The 19,881-nt window shown below is 41.8% G+C and overlaps 1 long non-coding RNA gene across 1 annotated transcript in view; it reads left to right on the top strand.

The window, feature by feature from the left end:
• LOC144328896 (uncharacterized) overlaps nucleotides 1-9,434 on the top strand; it is a 37,569-nt gene extending 28,135 nt beyond the window's left edge. The window contains exon 3 of the long non-coding RNA XR_013394269.1: nucleotides 8,814-9,434. This is a non-coding gene — a long non-coding RNA (uncharacterized LOC144328896). The remainder of the gene's footprint in view (nucleotides 1-8,813) is intronic.
• The last annotated feature ends 10,447 nt before the right edge of the window (nucleotides 9,435-19,881 follow it).

Here is a 19,881-nt window from a genome sequence, read left to right as displayed (position 1 = left end):
TTAGGGGCAGGGCTGGAATTAGATGAAGAGAGGCCCCAGGCTACTCTACTTGTGAGGTCCCTCCCAATCCCCCACCCTCACAACTAGAAGAAAATGAAAGTGTGTTATAAACAAAATTGAGTGAAGCCAAGGATGATGATGGGTATTTAAAATTCTGCAATTCACAATTTCACCTCTAAAGGACGTAAGATATTATTGTTAAATACCATGGTGATTTTTTAAAAAAATCTGTAATTCACAATTTCTCCTTTAAAGAACATAAGATAGGGGTTGCTGTTTGGTAGTACCCAATTGGTTAGCTATCAGATTCTAGAGCTCCCTATTGGTGGCTCTTAGGTAATTCACAAAATACAGAGTCCATTCATAAAACACAGTGTTCATTCATAAAGCAGTAACATAAATCTCCATTGCTACATATTGGGTGTATATTTCAGTGGTTGAACGTACAGGTTTATGGCCATGCTGTAGTGTAGTGCTTATGCGACTGTGAATAAAAGGTGGCTGGGCTCATTGTCTCGGGGTTTGGGGGGGGGGGAGAGGTGATAAAACTGATTTCCAGTAAGTGCCCTCCCTTTATTTCCACAACAAGTCCTTGAGTCTGTACTCTGAATAGTGACACCAGGGACCTAGAGTGTGCAGGGCTTGTCAGTCCAATCCCCTGCATAGTCTCATCAGGGCTGACCTTAAGACAATTGGAGGCCCCCTAGATTTAGAGGCCTGGGTTGCCCTGCCCTCGCATGAAGTCTTAGGTTTGCAGTTTTGGAAGAGGGGAGTCTGCCTGTTGGGGAGCGGGAGGGCTGACAAAGCCCCCTAGATTTAGAGGCCCTAGGCTTCAGCCTACTTAGCCTATACATAAAACCGGCACTGATTAGGGGAGAGAACTATTTCAGTCAATTTATCTAGGGAAAGAGAAATTCTCCACCAATTAATTCCAGGGGGATTGAGTTCACCATTAACAATTGTAAACCAGCACAGTGTCTTTGCCCCCACCCCCCACAAAAAAGCTGGTGAACATCCTGTGACAAAGTGGCACTCTTTTTCTAGGAAGAGGAAATAACTCAGAAATTATCTCAGAAGAATCTCCTTTGAGAAATTTCAATCCATCTCTCGCACATGCTAGGTGTCTCCCACCTCTGTGTGTCCACCTAAAGGTCTAAAAGGAGCTTCATGTGTGTCCACCTCAATGTATCCCATAATAATAACTGACTGCAGTTATCTCCAGATGTTAGTTATCTCCTGCTAAAGAGTCATTTATGGATACAGCAATCAAGAACGCTCACTGGTGTATCATGGCGTTTCTTCTTTCCGCACCCCTCCCAGCAGTCATTTCTCCTTTGGTCACTGCTGTGAATACATAACTACCTGTCTCCAGGCACTGCATTCATCTGCAGGGTTGATTGGGACTACCTGGCTTAAGGTGGGCAATAGCTGACCAGTGAGACATAATGATCTCTCCCACTGACAAAGGCAACCTGTAGTGCTCATACCTTACGCCAATCAGTCTGAGTTTAATAACTCCTAACTGCTGCCTCCCACATTGTCTTTGCTGCATCAGCAGCATGGAAGCAATCTCTCTGGAGCAGTGTGTAGAGAGGGCCTGGACTCCCCAGCAGTGGTGTAGCATGGGTTGCCAGGGCTGTGGGGAGGGTGTGGATTGGAGGGAAGGAAATGGACAGAGTATGCATACACATTCAGGTGCCTAATGGCATCCGCATCACCCAGGAGATCGCAGCTGCAGAGATCAGAAGAGTTGTTCCATTGTCTGGAGAGGTCACTTTCTGGTTCACATGGGGAAGCCATTTTCAATGAAGCTAAATGACGGAAGTATGCAGCAATATTGAGGCAACACAGGGTGTTTAAATTTTGTGCCCCTAACAATTTTGCACTCAAGGCAACTGCCTCTGTGGCTCCCTGCCTCTCACGCTACACCACTGCTGCCCAGACGTTATGACCTCACTCTTGGCCTTGTTGATGTGGTCCTACGGAAAGCAAAGCAATACATTTGGCACCAGCTTGGCTTCAGGATTTGCTGGAAGGAAGCGTACAAGATGCTATTTATGGGCCAGTGTGGTGTAGTGGTTAAGAGCGGTAGTCTCGTAATCTGGGGAACCAGGTTCGCGTCTCCGCTCCTCCACATGCAGCTGCTGGGTGACCTTGGGCCAGTCACACTTCTTTGAAGTCTCTCAGCCCCACTCACCTCACAGGGGGAGGAAGGGAAAGGAGAATGTTAACCGCTTTGAGACTCCTGAAGGGGAGTGAAAGGCGGGATATCAAATCCAAACTCTTCTTTTTTTTTTTTTTTTTTTATAATAAATTTTTATTAGTTTTCCATAAATGAAGAATAAACAAAACAAAAACATAGACATAAACAAACAAAAATGACTTCCCCATACCACCCCTTTTCTGCATTCTTGTTTCAAGATTTTTCAGCAACCCTCTGATCATAACTTAAATATATTTCATGTATTTAACTTCAGTTAGTTATTAATACAACTGTAGTTCTTTATCTCTTATAACTCTGAGCCCCTAATTTTCCAAATTACAACAGTTTTTAAGATAAACTTTAAATTTGTTCCAATCTTCATCCACCGCCTCTTTCCCCCGGTCTCGAATTCTGCCAGTCATCTCTGCCAGTCCCATATAGTCGATCACCTTCGTCTGCCATTCTTCCAACGTGGGTAAATCTTGCGTCTTCCAATACTTTGCTAAAAGAATTCTTGCTGCTGTGGTGGCGTACATAAAAAATGTCCTATCCTTCTTTGGCACCATTTGGCCCACCATACCCAAGAGAAAGGCCTCTGGTTTTTTAACAAACGTTCTCTTCAGAACTTTTTTTATTTCATTATAGATCATTTCCCAGAAAGCCTTAATCTTCGGGCAGGTCCACCAAAGGTGATAGAAGGTTCCCTCCGTTTCACTGCACTTCCAACACTTGTTATTGGGCAAATGATAGATCTTTGCTAACTTAGCAGGAGTCATGTACCACCTGTAGATCATTTTCATAATGTTTTCTTTTAAGGCATTGCATGCCGTAAATTTAACACCAGTGGTCCATAACTGCTCCCAGTCTGCAAACTCAATGTCATGCCCAATGTCCTGTGCCCATTTAATCATATTAGATTTCACCATTTCATCTTGAGTATTCCATTTCAACAGCAAGTTGTACATTCTTGACAAATTTTTAGTATTGGGTTCTAACAGTTCTGTTTCTAATTTTGACTTCTCCACCTGGAAGCCTTTCTTTCTGTCCTGTTTAAATACTTCATTTATCTGTCGATAATGTAACCAATCTCTCACCTTAAATTTCAGTTTCTCAAAACTCTGCAATTTTACATTTTCACCATCTTGTTCTATAATTTCACAATATTTAGGCCAATTAGAACCCATATTCAATTTTTTCACCTCTTTTGCTTCCATTGGTGACAACCACCTGGGGGTTTTACTTTCAAACAGGTCTTTATACTTAATCCAAACATTATACAGAGCTTTCCTCACCATATGGTTCTTAAAACCTTTATGCAATTTTACCTTGTCATACCATATATATGCATGCCAACCAAATCTGTTGTCAAATCCTTCAAGGTCCAAAATGTCTGTATTCTCGAGGAGCAGCCAATCTTTCAACCAGCAAAACGCTGCTGATTCATAGTAGAGTCTTAAGTCCGGCAGGGCAAAACCCCCTCTATCTTTCGCATCTGTTAATGTCTTAAATTTTATTCTTGGCTTTTTGCCCTGCCAAACAAATTTCGATATGTCTTTCTGCCACCTCTTGAAACAGTCCATCTTGTCTATTATTTGTAATGTCTGAAACAGAAATAACATTCTAGGCAATACATTCATTTTGATAACAGCAATTCTGCCTAACAAGGAAAGTTTCAGCCTTGACCATATGTCTAAATCTTTCTTAACTTCTGTCCAACATTTATCATAATTGTCTTTAAAAAGATTCACATTTTTCGATGTCAAATTCACCCCCAGGTACTTCACTTTTTTTGCTATCTCCAAACCTGTTTCATTCTGGTATGTCTCTTTTTCTTCATTTGTTAGGTTTTTTTCCAATACTTTAGTTTTTTGTTTGTTCAGCTTAAATCCTGCAACTTGACCAAATATCTCGATCAATTCTAAAACTCTTTTTGTACTAGTGATTGGCTGTTGCAAAGTCAAAACTAGGTCATCTGCAAATGCCCTTAATTTATACTCTTTCACTCCGACCTGAATTCCTTTAACCAACTGGTCCTTTCTAATCATATTTAACAAAACCTCCAGAGCCAGTATAAAAAGTAGGGGGGAAATAGGACATCCCTGTCGTGTTCCTTTCTCTATGGCTATCTCTTCCATTACCACATTGTTCACAATTAGCTTTGCCTTCTGCTCAGAATAAATTGCACCTATACCATTTTCAAAACCTTGGCCTACCCCCATCCCTTGGAGATTCTTTTTCATAAAACTCCAACAAATATTGTCAAAGGCTTTCTCCGCGTCCACAAAAATCAAAACCGCTTTTCTGTTAATGTTCATTTCCAACAGTTCCACAATGTCTATTATGTTCCTCACATTGTCAGACATGTGTCTACCCGGGAGAAAGCCAGATTGATCCTTATGAATCTCACCTGTCAATACTTTCTTCAGTCTTTTTGCTAAAATGTCTGCAAAAATTTTGTAATCCACATTTAATAATGATATCGGGCGGTAGTTCTTAACCTGGTTCTTTTCAGTCTCGGTCTTTGGTATAAGTGAGATAAAAGCCTCTTTCCACGTTTCAGGTGCCTTTTTCCCCTCCAATATTTCATTGCAAACTTCTTTTAGTGGTTGCACTAGACCTTCTCTCAAAGCTTTATAATATCTAGCCGTCAGTCCGTCTGGTCCTGGAGACTTTCCCAGTTGTGCCTTTTGAATGGCCTCCTCTATTTCCTGTTCTGTTATTTTCTCATTCAAAATCAACTTGCCCTGTTCTGGAATTTTCGGTAGTCCATAATTTTTAAGAAATTCTTCTATTTCTTGTTCATTTACTGGCCCTTGTGTGTATAATTTCCTAAAAAAACTTTGGAAACAGTTACTTATCTCATTTGGCTTATGAACATTCCTTCCCTCTATCTCCAAACAAGTAACTGTGTTCAATTTTTGTCTCTTTTTCAATTGCCATGCAAGGAGCTTCCCACACTTATCTGCAGACTCAAAAGTCCTTTGTCTCATTTGTTTAATTTTCCATTCTATCTCTTGATTTGTCAGTTCCATATATTGCGTCTGATAATATTTTATTTCTCTCAAAATTTCTTGAGACTTTGGTTTTGACCTCAGTTTCTTTTCTCCTTCCTTCATTTTTTCTAGAATTCTTTCTTTCCTTTCATTTTGCTTTTTCCTCTTGATTGAATTCTGTTGTATCAGGAAGCCTCTCATCACGGCTTTACTTGCGTCCCAAATTGTTCTTTTTTCCACATCTGTTCTCAAATTTATCTCGAAGTAATCTTTCAATGTCTTTAGGGCCTTTATACAGAATTGTTCATCTCTAAATAGGGAGTCATTCATTCTCCATCTAAAGGATCCAGTTGTTGTCATTTTCATTTCCATCTTTACGGCATTATGGTCGGAGCAGGTTTTTGGGCAGATTTCTACTTTTTTAATCTTTGTAGCCATCACACTAGATACCCAGATTTGGTCGATTCTCGTCCATGTCATTTTAGATTCCGAGAAAAAAGTTCCCTCTCTCTCGAGAGGATTCTTTGTTCTCCAAATATCAATCAAGTCCATATTTTCCGTCATCTCGAAGAAAGTCTTTGGTAATCTTCCTTCTTTAGATATTGTCTGTCTTTGTGCCTTGTCCATGTTTGTAGAAACCACTCCATTCATGTCCCCCATCATTATTATTTTGCAGTCGAGATAATCTAATAAGGTCTCATGCAACTTCTTAAAAAATTCTGCCTTCCCATCAAATCCAAACTCTTCTTCTACTCTTCTTCTATCCAACCACCTATGGGATTCTACATGGTATTTGCGTAATGTTTACTTCTTAGCCCTTCTTCTCCTGAAGATGTCCTGCAAGGAAGTGAGTAATGGTTATTGTCTAATTTTTATCAGAGGGAATCTTTCATCTAGAACCCTCGGAAGGTTTGATCTGAAGTCTCTTGCCATACAAGGTCTTCAGCAAGGCTTAAGGTGTTACTTTAATTGGATGTGTGGGGAAAGGGTTGATAATAACTCTTGCATTTATATTCTTAGGTAAGCTGGTTCTTTGTTCATACCAATGCATTTTGCATTTGATGAATTAGAGCACTTACTTTCATTTTCCAGAATTGGATGTAGAAGTAATATCTAGATATTATATTATTTTGGAGCAGGACAGGAGCCTTATGATAAGGAGTCCAATGCGAGACACGGTAGTTCTCAAGAACATTATCAAGAGTATGGCAAGGAGCCATATTGTTAGTTTGTAGCACTCATCTTAGATGGCATGGAACTGCGTATAGGGAATACTGCAGACCTTGGAACTACAGTAAACCCCATAGGCTTGCACTTTTTATGAACTTGAGATCCATCACTATGTCCTTTACTATCAGCTCAAGATGCCATTTCTCCTCAAGCACTACAGGAACACAGCTTTGCCACACTGCAGAAATGTCTCGGCCTTGGCAGATGTGTCTCTATTTATATTGTTCTCCCTCCAATGCTCAATATACAATTTTTTTAATTCAATCATTCCATTAAGTTCAGCTACATTCCATTCTTATAGGCGAGGCCTTTGAGGGGTGTTATTGGGGAATGTGCACACAGAGAAACTTTACAAAATTTTATTTTGCCAAGAAGAAGCAGATTTTATTGGTCCATGTCTATGCAACCCAGGAACACTTAAAAGTTTTTGTTTTTTTTAAATAGACTGTCTAGCAAACCTACAGGTGTATTTCACAAAGATATACAGTGGTACCTCAGGTTAAGTACTTAATTCGTTCCAGAGGTCCGTACTTAACCTGAAACTGTTCTTAACCTGAAGCACCACTTTATCACCGCCGGAGCCCGATTTCTGTTCTCATCCTGAAGCAAAGTTCTTAACCTGAAGCACTATTTCTGGGTCAGCGGAGTCTGTAACCTGAAGCGTATGTGACCTGAAGCGTATGTAACCTGAGGTACCACTGTATCCAAAACACAAGAAAAAGATAATAGAACCATAGAATCTTAAAGTTGGAAGGGACCCAAGGGTCATCTAGTCCAGTGTTTCCCAACCTTGGGCCTCCAGCTGTTTTTGGACTACAACTCCCATCATCCCTAGCTAGCAAGACCAGTGGTCAGGGATGATGGGAATTGTAGTTCAAAAACAGCTGGAGGCCCAAGGTTGGGAAACACTGAATTCTAGTCCAACCCCTGCGATGCAGGAATCACAGCTAAAGCATCCATGACAGATGACTATCCAAAGTCTGCTTAAAAACCTCCAAGGAAGGAGAGTCCACCACCTCTCGTGGGAGTCTGTTCCACTGCCGAAGAAGCTCTTACTATCAGAATGTTTTTCCAAATGTTTAGTCGGAATCTCCTTTCTTGCAACCTGATATTCTCAGAGGACTACATGCAGTGAATTGGAAGCACAGATTACTCTTTGAGCTCAAAGCTGTTGCCAACGGTCTGGGTGGGTTTTTGCAAGTAGAGGATCAGAGTGAGAAGGGATAATAAATGCATTCCTTTAAAAATGTATTTATCATCTTTTTAACCCAACCTTCCTCCAAAGACCTGAGAGTGAGCTACATAACCACACAACCCCTCTATTTTATAACAATCCTGTGAGGTGCATTAAGGTTAGATCAGGGATAGGCAAACTCTGGCCCTCCAGATGTTTGGGACTACAATTCCCATCATCCCTGACCACTGGTCCTGTTAGCTAGGGATGATGGGAATTGTAGTCCCAAACATCTGGAGGGCCGGAGTTTGTCTATGGGTTTGCCTGGGTTAGAGGTAGCAAGTGACCCAGCGTCATCCACTGAGAGCTTCATTGCTGAAACGGGATTTGAATTGTGGACAGTAGTCCTACTCAGATTAGATCCATTGAAGTTAATGGTCACAACCATATTCATTTCAATGGGTCTTCTGTGAATACGACTTAACCTAATACAGTTCTGAGTCTCCCTGCCTTTCACCATTGGCCTCTGGGAGCCAGATGTCCATTGGATGCATATCTGGTGCATTATAACACATCATGAAGATGAGTGTGTTATTATAAGTACAGCACTTATTGTACTAGAATTAAAATCTAGAATTAAATTAACCTGAGATGGATAATGTATTAGATTTGCTTAACATGCAGCTGAACAAACAGGGATCTCGCTGTGGCCTTTTAAAAAAGGAATTTGTTAGTATGACTCTGATAAGAACACAGTGTGGTATTTAGTGTTCCAAATATATTTTGATTGTGTGACTTTTTGTTAAATTTATGAGAGGTATTTATCACACAGAGAGCACTCAGCAATGTACAATCCAGAGATACTCAACCATCTCTCTCTTTAGCTTGAGTAAAGTTGCCTAGATAGAACACTTCTAGAATCACCTCTGGCCTTTCCCTTCCCTTTTTCTTCCTTCTTGCCTTGTTACACAAAAATGGGGGTATATAGAAAAGATCTTCCACAGCACGAGAGATCAAAAAACAAACAGTGCTGTAAAATCATTCAGCAATTCTTGGCAAGAATCCCTAAAGGTAGGCGTAAAATACTAGCAGAGTACTATGAGGCAGAGGTCATCGTAAGGGAGTCACAGCCAATTTCAAACCCTGTCTGTTTCCAAAAAAAAAAAACACACCACACCATTGATACACACTCAAACGTATTGTTATGTTACAGATCTGGAGGTTCAGTATTGTGGAATACCTGGGAAGAAAATGGTGAAAGTTGTGAGGTTGAGATGCTCTGAACAAAAGGTTGGCACTACCTGAAGATCCAACAGAGTTCCAAAGAACATAAAACATCTGTCAGAGATGAACAGCGGGAACAATATCTGAGCAGAGCCACGAGGGGGAAGGCAAATTCCTTTTTCAGGTGCTTTTTTTAGTTCTGTGAAAAACAAGGACCAAAAGCCACGTGAATCAAAGCTTCATAAGCAAACCCCGAAGAGATGGCATGGCTCAATATTAGCTAGGAAGTTAGGAATGAGAATTTTGTATTTCCCCACCATGTTTCAAAAGTATAGCTATTATTATTATTATTATTATTATTATTATTATTATTATTCAGTTATTATTAAATGCATGCCTATGGTGCTTCATGAAGAACAAAAGGGAAGTTTCTGAGAAGCATATGTAAACCTCTTAGAGATTTTTAGTGATTAAGTGGTATATAAATCAATTAAATAAAATCTAAAGTTCAATTTGGGGAGACTATGGGGCGAGAGGAGTTCAGTTATACATGCCTTGGCTTAGTTACAGTAGGGCATGTTAATTTATCCACCTTTTCCCTCTTCACCCAATGCAGTGATGGAGAGCAATAAATATTTTGAAGAAACATTCTTTACAGCCTCATTTTATTCTCACGGCAAAGTCTCAGGAGGTCAGGGTTGACAGACTCTAGCAATGGTACCCAAGCACTTACTCTGTGTGTTGCCATGGAAACATCCCAGAGGAAGGAGTAACCTGTAGTCTGTGATGCTCTGGCACCAGCGCTGGAGATGGTGGGAGTGGGGCGGGGCATTGCAGCTATAAGCTCAGCAGGGGCCAAGTGGCGTAAGTGACCAGTAGGACTTCATTTGGTCCTGTCACAGAAACTTGTCACTCAGGCATAGAGCAAGCTCTCCAGCTGCCCATGATTACCTGCTTATAGGTTCATCTCAAGACCACCAACCCTGGCCAGAAAGTTCTTCCAAGCCATAGGTTTTAAATAAATAGGAAGTCTAATGTGACAAACATGTGCATCATTTTTGGAGGGAACATTGCATGTAGCTATTTTGGCAAAGTGTCCCACTTTCCATCCTCTTGTAGTGAGTAATCAATGCTAACTGTGATCCTAAGGCTGGGGGGGAGGGGAGTTATCTGCCACACATAGAGAGTTGGACCTGGGAATACAGCGAAATCTAAACTATGTTTACTCAGAACTAAGCCCTATAGAATTCAATGGGGCTTACTCCCAGGTAAGTGGGGCTAGGAGCGCATCCTTAGGCTTCATTCAGACCATGCTTTATTCCATGTGCACATTTCCTTGCCTGATATTTTCCACATTTTACATATCTCTCACATGACATAAAAGCCACTTGTGGAAAAACAAGCAAAATCTAGTGAAAGTTTTGGTGCTCATTTTTGTAATTTGCTTCCAGATTTATTTATTTTTTGGCAACCATGTTAACCCCCCAAAAACGTGTTCATCATTGCACCGTAATGATGAAATATTGGACAGTATTTCGGCATACAATTCTTTCCTGCCTTTGGAAATTGATCAGAAAGCCACATTTCTGTAATACAACAGGTAACACAGTAGAAAGGGAATGTTTTATTCAAGTGCTAGCATTATAATTAGGAAAACTAATGCACATATCCCCACATCTCAATGCACCTTTCATCATGTTTAGAAGAGAACAGTTGAAATCAACATTACTTAAGTTAGTCTGAAAGCATGTGACCATCACCTTGTTGAAGCTAAGCAGATCTGGAACTGGTCAGTTGCCTGGATCATCGGCTGCCTGATAAATACATGAATGGCACCTTCAGTTCTGTAATGGAAGAGAGGCAGAATGTAAACATAAGAAAATAAATGAAATGGCTTCCATGAGCTAAAATCACACCTTTGGGTTAATTATGACCTCTCAGTGGACCATAGTGTAGCACATGATGGCTTTTAATCACTGTAACCGAATGACACTTGTAGCATTGATTATGCCCACCCTATGTGGCATAGGGTCCATTTGAGAAATGCAAATTTGTTAGTACACAATTGTTTTTAAAGGAATCAATGTGTGCTCTCTGTCTGTGTGTGTACGTACAATATATATGTGTATGTATGTATGTGTATATATGTATGTATGTATGTATGTTTGTATGTATGTGTGTGTGTGTGTGTACATGTGTATAAACTGTACATGCATATCTGTGTGTAAATGTAGGTCACTAACTCTGAAGTATCTCTTGCTGTAGCAGTTTATAACCTCCCACTGCTTTGGTCTGGCGTATGTCTCCAGTAATAGGTAGTCTTTGACTGCAGCAAGCTTTTGTGTCCTTTCAGTGTGCTCCTCCTTTGAAGTCAAAGAGTTCATTTTGTTTGAAGCATTTGACTCTGGGCACTGTGCAACTCAATTTCACAGTTTAGTTATTACACGTTCCTGCCAATCATATTAAGATTGCATATTACAGAGTTACGATTTCAAAAGGTTAGGCACATGCTCTTTAATACTTTGTGCAATTCTGCTGTCACACTTTCTCCTTTGATTCCCCCGCCCTACATCTAAGCTAAAGGAACAGCTTGCCTCCTTGTCTTGAGAAGGCTTCCTTCGTATAAGCAGGAAAAAGGAACCACAATGAGAGCCTGGTGGTTGAAACACTCAACATTAACTACTGTAGATGTGATTATGCACAAATCCATCAGTGTAGTATTATATGTCAGATGAGTGAAAGAAACCAACATCATTTGTATAAACTACAAATTATCAGGGCTGCCTTCTTGGAAGGAGTCTAGAAAGTTTAAAGAGAACATTGTAGCATGTAATTGTAAGTTAAGAGCACTGAGAGGTCTGCCCAGGAAAAGTGTCCAAGTTCAGATAGAGAGGTTTGGATGGGCACAAGTGTGATCAAAAGGGAATAGCAACCAATCATGGGTTCCTAGGCCTATCTGTTTGGTACTTAAATTTGCAGAGAGGTTTGTCACACTCAGGAATTCATCCCTGGGGTGAAACAAATTTGGAAAAGGGCTGCTTCATTACACAGTTGAATATGCTAGCATGGGAGCCACAAGCTAGGATCTGTTATAGCAGCCCGCAGCAATATTATGGAGGGACTGAGGGAATATTATTACCAGGAGAATTCTGTTCCAGGGTTTCCTGGTCTTTGCAGCTATCAATTTCCTCTTTTTTTTTAGTTCAGAGACACAAGCAAGACGTTTGGGAACCATGGATAATCAGTGTGTGTTGGGGGTGGGGGTGGGCAAGAGATATCATGCCCACCATCTCTACTCCACAGCAGGTGGCGCTGAGGTCTAAACCACAGAGCTTCTTGGGCTTGCCGATCGGAAGATTGGTGATTTGAATCTTTGTGACACTCCCGTTGCTCTGTCCCAGCTTCTGCCAACCTAGCAGTTCAAAAGCACACCAGTGCAAGTAGATAAACAGGTACCACTGCAGCAGGAAGGTAAACAGCATTTCCGTGTGCTCTGGCTTCCGTCTCGGTGTTCCATTGTGCCAGAAGAGGTTTGGTCATGCTGGCCACATGACCTGGAAAGCTGCCTATGGACAAACACCAGCTCCCTTGGCCTGAGTGCCGCACCCCATAGTCACGTTTGACTGGACTTAAGCACCCAGGTGTCCTTTATCGTTTTTTACCTTACTCTCAGCTTACCTGCATTGATTCAAAAGACTTAAAATAATCACAGTGTGTACACATTGTATGTGTACAAACTCTATTGGGATCTTTGGATTGACACACAGAGGCCAGGAGTGTAGAAAATGGACACCATCCTGTTTCTCCATCACTGATTTTATGTGATTCCTGAATGTCTTAGTAGGGCTTCAGTCAAGTGCAGATTCATTCCATCTTTACTAACCAGGAAGACACATTAAGTGGCTTTCTATCGACTTGGTAAATGGGTAGAGCTCATCCCCGATGAAAAGTTTTGTATCAGCTTTCTGTTCTTGAAATGCAAAATACGTTCATAGAAACAATGCAATATATAATTATCCAGTCATTTAGCTGAGAATTTCGATTATTACACTTTGGTGCCCAAATACAATGGACTCTTCATTTCTGGCATGGGGATTGCATAAAGCCAATGACGTTAAGTTCAAAACACATCCATACATCCCTTTTGGATTCTAAAGTACTCAGCATGGTTCTGACAAGGTAATCCTTAAAAAGATGTTCTTGTCTTTTCTGTAACTGAGTTAGGAACAGCATGACTTACCTCAAGGTATACTTTGATGAGAGTAGCCTGCACCATGCAGTGTCACTCCCCATGGACTTTGCAAGGTGTCCTAATATGATAGTACTAAGAGTGTTTTGAAGTTTGGTCGTTAACACTTTAGTGGTTTCATTCTCATAAGGCCTCTTGGCTCAAAACAGAATGTTTTGGTCAAAGTCACAAACTCCTCTTTCGGCTACAGCCCTACAAGAAGAGCTTGTCATGGACTGCAACCCTGTACATGCTTGTTTGGGAGCAATTTCCACTAAAGTCAAAGGTGCTTCCTTCCAAATGGACATCTATAGGATTGCTCTGTTGGTGACCTTAACTTTGTTGCATTGTGGCTCTCCTTGCCTGCACTAATCACCTCTGATCCCATTACAGTATAATGATGGAGTGAGATAGTTTCAGCTTGAACACTCAGACAGCCATTGTGCTTTGGATATCGTATCTCAGATACTTACCTCTCTTTTCACATGTCTCAAAATATGGAATGCTAGAATATGAGAGAATCACTCACTCCCTGTTTAATGAGTTTTGCTGCTCATCTTGTCCAACAGTGTCAAGGAAGTGAAAAAGTTTGCATGATTCAAACAAAAAGTCCTAATGGCGTATTTAACAGGACCCCAAAATCTGACATATGAAATGGTTTGACTCAGCCCCACATAATGTTCAAATCATGCCTAAAGAGAAAATGATTATATATGATAGAGCAGGGGAAATGTGATCCCTCCGCCCTCGCCATCAAATGTACATTTACATTTCTCAAAGCTGTTTTCTTGCAACCTTCACTTGGCTAAAATTCTTTGGTTCTGCCTCTAAAATATTTATCATTGTAGAATCCCCTTCAGCCAGCACACTCAGCTCCAGATTGTTCAGGGCAATTGTGTGCCAAATCCCAGAGGGAATAGACGCCTGGAACGAAGGACACAATGCAATAAATAACCTTCTTCTATGAGGACAAGGTATTTATGTAGAAGGTGGTGGAAGAGTGAAAGCACCCATATTTGCAAAGTTAATTTGTTCTATCAAAACAACAGAGAGTTTCGTCTTTGTGTTCTAATAATTCAGATACCTTTTTCAAGACCCCAAAGAAAATCACACCTGAAAAACAAAATTGTGGTTACTGCCTTCAAATGGAAGTCCTATTAAGTCATTCACCCGAATGCATGCAGGCTAAACGTGTTTAGAGAGAAGGTTGGAAGGGAGAATCTCAGGCCAAATTCACACCATACATTTAAAGTGCTATGGTGCCACTTCAAATTATCAAATTATCACCACCCAAATAATTATGGGAGCTGCAATTTATTAAGGTTCCTGAGAGTTATTAGGAGGCCTCTAGTTCCCTCCCAGAGCTACAGTTCTCTGAGTTCCCCATGAAGAGGGATTGGTGGTTAATGACAGGAGAAATGAGAGAGCAAGTGGGGGTTAAGATTCTTGTTTTGTGGGGTGCTTGCTTCCCTCCTGCACTGCCTCTGCGGGCATGCAAGGTGAAGAGGGAAGGGAAGTTTCATTGCATGTGCAGGTCGTTCCATTTGCACAGTGACTTAGCTAGATACAGCCCCTGATTATCTTCCTGAAAAGGACTTCACAATCTCATTGTAGACTTCACAGTCTCATATACAGCCATACCACCAGCAGTTCTCGGCAAAGTAGAATAAAATAAAACCTTAAAATAGCAAGACTAGGGTATGATTTAGTCAGCAGTATTTATAAAATTGTTCCAGGCATCTTAGATATGTATTTTAATACCTAGCGAGCCTCCTGATAAGCGAGCAATCAGATTGTTATTGGGACGACTTAATGAAAGTCCAGAAGCTGGTGGTGATCTCGTGACCTCCACCGACGTGGGTTAGGAAATGTTTATGAAAGGCTTAATCGGCAGACCAGTCCATTTCTAGGCATTATTTATCCAGGAAGGGGTTTTTTTGGAGGGGTGGGGGGGTTGGTTGGTTGGTTTGGTTCCCCCCACCCCCGCAATATGGTCTGGAGGGTAGACATCCGGAGGGCAGCAGAGAGAGGCACTCATTTTAAATAATAATATAAAAATGTGAAATAGAGCATGATGGCTCAGAATCCCTGATGTGCATATACAGCAATATTATTATGGGTGATGAGCAAACAGTGGGAGGCTTACTGAAAAGTAACAGAGGCACAAATGAATGAAAAGAAATGTCAGCAACAGCAGTAGCTCTGGTTTCAGCTGAGTGAGTGGAAGATAATACCGCAGTGGCTTGCTCAGCTTGCTTTCTGCTGCTTTAATGACAACTGATCCTTTCAGTTCTCTGTCCATATGGGAATTTTAGCTCGAGTATAACACCCAAGTCTTTGCCGGACTGTTCACCAATGTAAGCAGAACATTTATTTCTTTTTAATTCCCATACCAATTTATTGGGAATAGGATCCAGGGACAAAATAAAACTCGCTCGCTTGACACTAATGGGCTTTCTGGCTTCTGGTTCCTGGAAGCTCTGCAATGACAGATGACAATATGGCTGTGGTGTTTTAGTGCTCGTTCGTAACAAGGAAAAAAGGGCCTTGGAAGAAGAAAGGGACACAGAGAGAAAGCCCAGCCATCAGCTTTGTTCGCAATCCAGTTCAGACAAAAATAGTAATACTTGGATTGTTCCCGTTGAAGTATCTGCTTCCTTTGGCAACCTGAGAAGTACAACCAGCATCTTCCATCCCAATTGTACTGCCAAGCACTTAGGTGTACGGGCTGCTGATAAGCACCTGGGGCAGACAGGATGGCAGCTGGAAGCAGAGACAGGTAGCTTGTTGGACTCTCTCAGAGACAAATTGCCCATCTTGTGGAAGAGCAGCAGCTCTCAGAGCTTTTATAACAGGCATTTTCATGGGATTGGCTCTCTATAGGGCCAGGAGGATTATGGGTTGTGTCAATAGTCTCATGGCTTTCCAGCCAGCAGTCCTACTGGTGGAGGAAGCAGGGAACAATCCCTAATCCAAGCCCTGCAGCACCTGACTTGGAAACCAACTTCTATCAAAGTAATTCCTGGTAATTTCAGTTCAGCTTTGCTTGGAAGTCACAGCAAAGCAAATCCAAGAGTGAAAAGCCCATTGGTTGGATTCAGAGCAGTGACATTTCGAATGCTACATCCAAGAGCTGACAGTACTCCATACTGTTGAATACAGTCACAAAAAAAGCAATGACTTCATCTATTTATGACAATATATTCCAGTAGTAGTGCAGATGGGTACTGGGTTATATTTTCCAGAGCTAGAGAAACGAGGGCAGTCTTAATCCCAAATGTAAGCAAACACCTGATGCAAAGAAATAAAGCCTTCTGGAGGTTTATATTCATTCTATCTGTGAGTCCAGCTTTAGGAGTCACAATGAATTTTGAAAGGTACACAATGTGGGATAAATAAAGACCCTTAGGCTTCATTTACTAACCCCATGTCTGCCTGTCCATACAGATCCTACAGTTCCCTTGCAGACCTCACCCAACGCTATGGGCCACAATCCGCCAAGACAGGAGACTCGGTGAGAGTATCAAAATCTGCTCCCATTGCAAATAACATAAAATAAAAGAATGTGTGAAGATTTCTTCAATTGACTGGGCATCTGGATCCTGAAGTCTTTGGTGCAGTTCTACAGGAGATTTTATATTCACTGTATTGTTATTTTCATCTGTTGGTTTTCCAAATGGTTTTACTTTCACTGCTGGAGGTAGTAAGCCCCTGAATGTGAGTTGCTGGGACTAGCAGATGGGGCAGAGCTGTTTGTGCTCAGCTCATGCTTGCAGACTTCCCTTGGGCATCTCTCTGGTTGGCCACTGTGTAAAAAGGATGCTGGACTAGATGGACCCTTGGCTTGTTCCAGCCGGGCTGTTCGTATGCTCTTACATTTTGCTAGTATTTCCCACCCACCCACCCATGTTTCTGCAATCTCATCCTGAGATCACCATTCTACTGAGCTTCTATAAGCAAAAGCAATAATAATTTACCAGGGCAACTTCTTTCCTGAGTTACTGTTTCCCTGCATGACTTTCACAGGCGTATCTGGCAATGCAGTTAGGCATCTGCTGACATTTTTTGTTTGCAGGTACATCAAAGAGAAAATAACCTGTTCTGTCCAATTGTCTAATTCAGGCATAGCTCCGCTGCTGGCTCCCTAATGCAGAAAAAGTGGAAGCAGTACAAATAATTTTGTCTTTGGAAAAACCTGGGCATGGCGATGAATGCAGAAAGGGAACAAATATTGAATGGAAAAGGTGCTATTTTACATTTGCATTTCTTTTTCAGAAGCGATTCGGGAAACTCTTCAAATAGCCTCTTTCTGGTTCTGATGGGCTAACAAGTAGACTGTTAGAAAACAAATTGCTTACGTTTTCGGCAGCCTGGAATGAGAGTGTCAGAATGATGGCTGTGTCAAAACTGCTTTCTACGTTGGGGTTGACTTTGCCAGTCCAGAAGCCCTCGTAAACAGATGTGGATATGTACATCCTATAAATGAATAGCAGACTCGTTCTCCTTGTGTGGGTTTCCGTGTAATCAAAATGGCACCATCCACTGTACAAGAAGGAGGCACCAGCAGACTTAAGGGGAACCCCAAGCTAGCTAGCTATTTGTATCTGGAACCACAAGTGAGAAAGAAAACAGCAAAACAGCTCAATGAGACTGAGCATGTTTAGTGGGCATGGAAAACTGACTTCTGTCGGAGAATAAAAATAAAAAATTGGGGCACTGGAGGGAAAATGTAATGGAGTGTTCTAGAAATGACTGGCATCGAGAGGAACACATTCCACTTGCCCCTGTTTTGAAAATGTCAGTTAGTCCAAAGGCTCATCTACGACATTTTGCCTCCTGAGACAAAGGACATGATATTGGGTGGAGTTCAATATTGTGCTAAGCAGGTTGCTCCATCAGTAGGTAAAAGGTAGAGGTAAAGGACCCCTGGATGGTTAAGTCCAGTCAAAGGCAACTATGGGGTTGCGGCGCTCTTCTCTCAGGCCGAGGGAGCTGGCGTTTGTCCACAGACAGTTTTCTGGGACATGTGGCCAGCAGGACCAAACCACTTCTGGCGCAACGGAACACTGTGACAGAAGCCAGAGCACACGGAAACACAGTTTACCTTCCCGCCACAGTGGTACCTATTTATCTACTCGCACTGGCGTGCTTTCAAACTGCTAGGTTGGCAGGAGCTGGGACAGAGCAATGGGAGCTCACCCTGTCATGGGGATTCGAACTGCCGACCTTCTGATCGGCAAGCCCAAGAGGCTCTGTGGTTTAGACCACAGCGCCACCTGTGTCCCTGCCATCTGTACGAGCATTGCTCAACTCTCTGCATCCCGTTCCAGGTATTCTCCTGATCAACCACCACAGGACAATTTTAGTGCAGGGAGGAGCAAGGGAAAGCCCCATTAGACTTGAGACTTCAGTTAGTGGGACTACTTAGTTCATGGGTAGGCAAACTAAGGCCCGGGAGCTGGATCCGGCCCAATTGCCTTCTAAATCTGGCCCGTGGGCGGTCTGGGAATCAGCGTGTTTTTACATGAGTAGAATGTGTCCTTTTATTTAAAATGCATCTCTGGGTTATTTGTGGGGCATAGGAATTTGTTCAATTTTTTCTTCAAAATATAGTCCGGCCCCCCACAAGGCCTGAGGGACAGTGGACCGGCCCCCTGCTGAAAAATTTTGCTGAATCCAGGCAGGTGTCTGCCCCACTCCCCACTGCAATGTGTGGAAGTCTACCAACTAGCAACTGACTATTGCTTCAACACTCATGATGAGACAGCATTTTACACTGCATCTGAGGGCAGCCGGCTAGCATACAGGCACAAGGTAGGCCATGTGGCACATACAGCTCAGTTTTCCAACACCTCCCCACCCTGCCCCAGCACCTGCTACCTCAGGCAGTTGCCTCACTCTACCATGCTGTTCTGAGACCCACCCACTGAACCATCACATGTCATTATGTCATGTCTCCAGGTAAGACACACTGAATCTGATTGGCTGATACAAGACATTGGGCAGGGCTTGCAAAAGACACCATGAATAGCCCTTGATGCAAAGACTACATGCTCATTCTTGCGACTAAGTGCTCTGAAAAGGCAGCAAGACTAAGAATATGACTCTGGGATACAAATTTGTTTATATAAAAGGGACAACTGAAGGCCCATGCTGTTTCGCAAATACAGTATAGCACTTTCAATATGCAGCAATGATTTGTTTTACAGTGCTTGGATAGTGTGTTTGGATAGGGGCATCAATGCACTATTAGGCAAATGCAGGGATATATTTATTAATTTAAGTAAATTGCTAGCCCTCCTCTCCATCTGAAGATGCTTGAGGCACCTTTTACTCAACACATACACATTTCTAACACAATTTTGGATCTGATTGCAGAAATCACATATCCAGTTTTTCCTGATTGCAATTCTGTACATTCTATGCCAGGAAGGTAGAAATATCTATGGAAATAAATCAACAGGTCCTCTCCCAATTCATAGTATTTATCGGCAAAGCAGTCAAGGAACTAGCAGCAGCAGCTATGAAGTTATTATATTTTTAACCCACTAACATTAATTAGGGCTGCCATATACATCCAGATTTTCCCAGACATTACCAGGATTTCAAAGGTGGAATCAACGTGGGGGATTTCCAAAATGTGGTGCTTTGTCCTGGATTTTAGGCAAGTCAATTGAAAAATCATGGTTGTTTGACATTTTTGTTGGGGGGGGGGGGGGAAATACATCAAAATTTTTGAGGTCTTCCCAGCAACTTTCAAGGTGTCCTGGTTTTTACTTTTTGAAATATGGCAACCCTAAACATCATTACTGATTTCAAGGTAATGTAC

Source organism: Podarcis muralis, chromosome 9, assembly GCF_964188315.1.
Source record: "Podarcis muralis chromosome 9, rPodMur119.hap1.1, whole genome shotgun sequence".
In the NCBI taxonomy this organism is placed as follows: domain Eukaryota; kingdom Metazoa; phylum Chordata; class Lepidosauria; order Squamata; family Lacertidae; genus Podarcis; species Podarcis muralis.
This window is presented reverse-complemented; position numbering and strand designations above follow the sequence as displayed.